Source organism: Diadema antillarum, unplaced genomic scaffold, assembly GCF_040938485.1.
Source record: "Diadema antillarum isolate AM-2024a unplaced genomic scaffold, OU_Dant_1.0 scf00000035, whole genome shotgun sequence".
NCBI lineage: Eukaryota > Metazoa > Echinodermata > Echinoidea > Diadematoida > Diadematidae > Diadema > Diadema antillarum.
In genome coordinates, this window is record NW_027270924.1 from 2374867 (window position 1) to 2381041 (window position 6175).

Consider the following 6175-nt stretch of genomic DNA (forward strand, 5'->3'; position numbering starts at 1 on the left):
TTGGCAACAATGCTACAATGCTGCATATCATACCTAAACTGTGGTATTTTTTGGTACCTCATTTTGTTAGTATTGTTAGAATTGCTATCATTATTAGAGCACTATTCTTTTTGTATTATTGTTTTATTACTATTATTGTTAATATTAATAACATTATCATTTATTGTAATTGTAGTTTTGCTTGATTTATTTTTGTGCGTTGTTCCTCCATTACGTCGTATTGTGTACATATAATGATTGCAACTCCTTTTATGCTCCTATGACAACCTCAAGGAATATGCAGAACAAAAAAAAAATTCCATTGCATGTTTTCTCAATAAAACTTGCAGAGTTGAGTGTGTGTTTGTGTGTGTATCTGTGTGTGTGTTTTCCCTAATCCTCCCCAAAGGTGCCTCTATGCCTGTCATTATTATAAAGTCGTTTGTGTGTCACTGTGTGTTTGTTTGCTTATATTTTGTACATACTTAGCTGTTATTGTGTAAAGTGTTTACTACCACTTTGGGTTGTTGGTGTTTTTTTTTTTTATTGTTTAATATTCAGGAACTTTCGCTTGTGAGTCTCACTGGGGCACGTGATTGCTGCAAACTCTGTAACTTTCTTGGATGTAACACATTTTGTGGCGATAATTGAGCTTTGCGAGAACAGGCATTGAACTGTTCTTGCAAGTCTCAAAAATTGGAATAGAAGAGGGGGGAAGATATTAAAGGTGTTGGCAATACTCACATGGAGTATGAAAAAGCATTTATTAGCTCACCTGAGCCAAAGGCTCAAGTGAGCTATTGCGATCGCCCTTCGTCCGGCGTCCGTCGTGCGTCGTGCGTCGTGCGTCGTGCGTCGTCCGTCGTCCGTCGTCCGTCGTCCGTCGTCCGTCGTGCGTCGTGCGTAAACTTTTTACATTTTCATCTTCTTCTTGAAAACCCCAAGACCGATTTTCATCAAACTTGGCAGGTAGCATCCCTAGGGGGTTAGGAACTCAATTTGTTAAAATGGGCACCATGACCCACCCAGGGGGCCCCCAGGGGGGCCCAAACCCCCCAAATTTAAGGAATCTTTAAAAATCTTCTTCTCTAGAACCAGAAGTGATAGAGCTAAGTTAATACTATGAGTTAGTTCATTGATGACTGTAGTTTCAAGTTTGTTCATGGCAGAATCAGGGATGCCCCCCTTGGGACCCAGGGGAGGGGGGTGGGGAGGGGTTCTAATGGGGCCTAAATTGTACATTTTCATCTTCTTCTTGAGAACCCCATGACCCATTTTCACCAAACTTGGCAGGTAGCATCCCTAGGGGGTTAGGAACTCAATTTGTTAAAATGGGCACCATGCCCCACCCAGGGGGCCCCCAGGGGACCCCCAGGGGGCCCAAATCCCCCAAAATTAAGGAATCTTTAAAAATCTTCTTCTCTAGAACCAGAAGTGATGGAGCTAAGTTAATACTATGAGTTAGTACATTGATGACTGCAGTTTCAAGTTTGTTCATGGCAGAATCAGGGGTGCCCCCCTTGGGACCCAGGGGAGGGAGGTGAGGAGGGGTCCTAATGGGGCCTAAATTGTACATTTTTATCTTCTTTTTTAGAACCCCATGACCCATTTTCACCAAACTTGGCAGGTAGCATCCCTAAGGGGTTAGGATCTCAATTTGTTAAAATGGGCACCATGTCCCACCCAGGGGGCCCCCAGGGGGGCCCAAACCCCCCAAATGAAGGAATCGTTAAAAATTTTCTCTAGAATCAGAAGTTATACAGCTAAGATAATACTATGAGTGAGTACATTAATGACTGTAGTTTCGAGTTTGTTCATAGGAGATCCAGGGGTGCCCCTCTTGGGGGCAGGGGGGGGGGGGGTTGGTTAGGAAGGTCCAAATGGGGGCCTGAATCGTACATTGTCATCTTCTTCCTGAAAACCTCATGATAGATTTTCGTCAAACTTGGCAGGTAGCATCCTTAGGGGGTCAGGATCTCAATTTATCAAAATGGGCACCATGCCCCACCCAGAGGGCCCCAGGGGGCCCCCAATTCCCCAAATTAAGGAATCTTTAAAAATTTGGGCCCTTATTGTACATTTTCATCTTCTACTTCAGAATGCCTGGTCAAATTTTGGTAGAGCTGTGAATAATTTAGATTAGTGACTGCGTGAAAGGTAAACTTGCGATACTCAGGTGAGCGCTAGACCCGCGGGTCTCTTGTTATCTAATTCATGAAGCTAATCTTACAAAAGAAAAGAAAGCGCCAACAGAAATTGGATTGATGAAAATGCCTCATTTTTCGGCGCATGTTCAGTAATTTAACTCAACTGCAAGTATCCAAAGGGGGGAAAAAAAAGAATGCTTTATTCATGCAGGAAAATATCTGTATATTCTATTAAAAAAAAGAAGAAGTCTAACTTTGACCATGAGAAAAATACAGTTTCATTAAGTACAATCACGTCTGTAGGAATCAAGGGACATATTATCATATGAAGTAGTACGACTGGCAGATGCTTAGAGTGATAACGGAGACCTTTTGAGAAGCATTGCATGATGTCTATATTTCAGCAGTGAAACAGACATTACATGTGTTTTTACCAGCAGTTCACTGCCCCAATGATCATGTTGTTTTTTACTGTAGCTAGAATCATCAACGTGCTAATGATAGTAATGTTATTTACAACTGTGTGCATTTAAGAGATTCAAAGAGGGAAGAATGTCATAACTCTGCTTTTTTTATTCACATTGTCAATAGTGCTTATATATCTTTCTCTCTTTCTTTTTTTAAATGGTGCTAAAAAAAAAAATCACTGTTCAAAGAGGGCAAGTTTTCTCCGGAAATGGCAAAACAATGTCAGTTCATTCTTTTGAATATGAGAGTTGTTTAAGCTGTTCTCAATTTCCACATCTACAGTGGGTATTAGGTGTTGGCAGAAAATAGACTTTTAGTCAATCAAATTTTTCAAAAACAGTATTCTCTGAGTGCATGACAGGTGCAGTTCAAACACTGATTTACCTCAGTGTAACTTATGTGAACATATTGCCTTCATACTCCATACAATTCTATTTTTGTCATGAAGAGGGGGGAAAAAAAGAGATACTATATGTCATTTGAATGTCTCAACCCTTAAAGCACCTATTGCCTGAACATCACATCACCATTTTTTTATTTTTTTAAACCAGAAGGGTGTTAATTCTTTGCAGCTTTTGATGTGTTGATACCCGTTTCTTCTCTTACAAAATGACGTATGCAATGTGATTCTATCACTTTGATATGTGAAGTCAAATGACCACCGGGGATTTTTATATCAAATATTCATGTTTCTTCATGTACTGGTCATGATGTTATGCTGTAGAAAATTAACACACGCTGTCAGTGTAGTAATCTCATTTGAGTTGTAGATAGCAAAAATGTATTTTTTAAAAACAAAAAAAAAGGCATATTTAAAATGACAAAAATATTACAAACATGTATTTATTCTTGTATGTGAATGATCATTTTTAGAGGACTTTTTAACATACCATATCTTTTGTATGCATTATCCTTACTGTTGTTGACGAATTTTCACGCTTGTTCCGCATTGAAGACAAAATATATATGGTGCTATTTCTTGAAGGCGTGAAGTAATTGGTAACTTATTCGTAGGCATTTGCAAGAGCTTGTTCACGTAGTCTTTCTTATCACCTCAATGTACTTAACCACATTTAAATCCCAAGCTAAGCTCCTTTGAATATTTTCACATCCAATTTTAATAAACTGATATTCATTTGGTTGTTTGTTTTTAAAGATTGGTAATGTTGTTTGAAAATGCCCTTTTCATTTTTTGTTTAATTCAATTTCATTCTCTAGTGCCTTCAAGTATGACTATGCAAATTAGAATCATGAAAGGAGCAGTTTATTTTCTAACAAAGCTGACAGTTTTTGATAATTTGTGTTTTGGAGATTTGAAATTCTGAATAAACAAATGAAAGCCCATGACAGACGAAAAGCGAACTTGAATCACATGTCTTTTCTTGTGGAACGTTAAAGGAAACAGAGTCCACTTGATATTCCAATACCCAGAATTGATACTGATGCTCTGTGTGTGTGTATGTATGTGTATATATATATATATATATATATATATATATATATATTTCATACAAGTTCATGTGACTTAGAGAGAAAGTTACTAGCAATACATGCATTAGGTATATATATATATATATATATATATATATATATATATATATATATATGTGTGTGTGTGTGTGTGTGTGTGTGTGTATGTATATATATCCCACTCTCCATATGTCATAAGTATATGAATCTGTGGTGATGAAATTTATTGCAAGAAAATAATACATAATTGATGGTGTTTTTTGATAGCTAAAAAGTACTTTGAACAGGTGTGACAATTCTATTAACGTGCTCATTTTACTTGTGGTTCCATAATGCTCCACTTGCCAGGTACATGTGTTTTGCTAACTATATTGTTTATACCGGGTGTCCCAAAAAAAGCGGAACGGTGGATTTTCAGTATCTTGCGGTCTAAAAGTTATATATCTTTTGACATCATTAGAAAGAGCATCTTCCGCAGAAGACTATGATACCAAAATCATCAAATTTGGTTCAGTACTTTTTATTCTACGCCAATTTCTGAAAATGCAGTCATTGCCAAATTTCGCCGGATTTTTGCGACTTATGAGATAATAATTAAAGTGCACTACGCGATCCATACGGTGAATATTGTGTAAGCTCGGTGATCCGTGTCAACAAAAGATACAGCTTTCACATTGGGAAACCCGTGTGTGTGTGTCTGTGTGTGTGTGTGTGTGTGTGTGTGCGCGCGCTCCCAATATGAAAGCGTTATCTTTTGTTGACATGGATCAACGAGCTTACACAATTCACCGTATGGAACGCGTGTCGCACCCAAATTATTATCTCATAAGTCGCAAAAAATTGAAAATGACTGCATTTACAAAAATTGGCGTAGAATAAAAAGTGCTGAACCAAATTTAATGATTTTGGTATCATGGTCTTCTGCGGAAGATGCTCTTTCTAATAATGTCAAAAAATGTATCACTTTTAGAACGCAAGGTACTGAAAATCCACCGTCCTGCTTTTTTTGGGACACCCGGTATAGGGATTTCGTTTTCACAGCTAGACCGAATGCGGCATTGTAAAGCCTGCATGTTAGAGATGCTTATTCATATACGTTTAAACACACACACATACACATACACACACACACACACACACACACACACACACACACACACACACACACACACACAATGTGTAGGCCACTCACTTTTTCAGTAGTAATGCATTGCAGTTAAACATTGTAAAGACAGCTGTTATTATTCCTTATTGTAATAACTTGTGAAATCTACAAGAATATTATATAGCACGTGTATATCAAGTCCCAAGTTCTGTTCAATCTGTGTGTAAACGTAAAATATTTGATACATTGTATTTCATGCTCGTTCTGTCAAAACTATTTTCAATATGCTGAAATTCCACTCGCCTGCCCTCAGCTGGACCAATTCCAAAACATTCTGCTGTTAGACATGACAAAGTACTCTAGTAGTCTTCCGACGATACTTTTTCTCTCCAATATATTTTCTTTTATTTCTCTATACCACTTCCAGAAACCAAACTATGCCACAACGGAGAACCAAATCATCCCAATCAACACCAAGTTTATCATCTGCTCATGGCATTTACTCGTATGATATGCCCGCCAACAATTCAGGACATGGTCAAGTAGAAAGTTCACAAAAAACAAAAAAATGCATAATCCATAAAATTGGATATACTCCAGATATACTCTTGATAGATCAAAGTTTTTTTTAAAATTCATTCAAACACGATAATTTCACTAAGATATCATCAAATTGAGTCTTTAAATGTGCTTTTAGATCATCACATATTCTTAAACGAAAGAGAGAGCGAGAGAGAGAGAGAGAGAGAGAGAGAGAGAACAAAAAGAACCTGCTAAACAGAAAGCTTCTTTCTGTTTTCCAAAATTAAGTTTACAAACTTCATCATATAAATGTAATGTATTGACGTCATGTCATGTCTTCGCCCGTCAATTTTCCAAGAAGCAATCATCAGAAAAGCATGAGTATAAAAAGTAATTGTTTCTTCAATTTGCCATACGATATCTGTTTATCAATATCATCATGCGAAATAAAAATTTCTTTTTTTAAAGATCAAGTCAGCGAGGA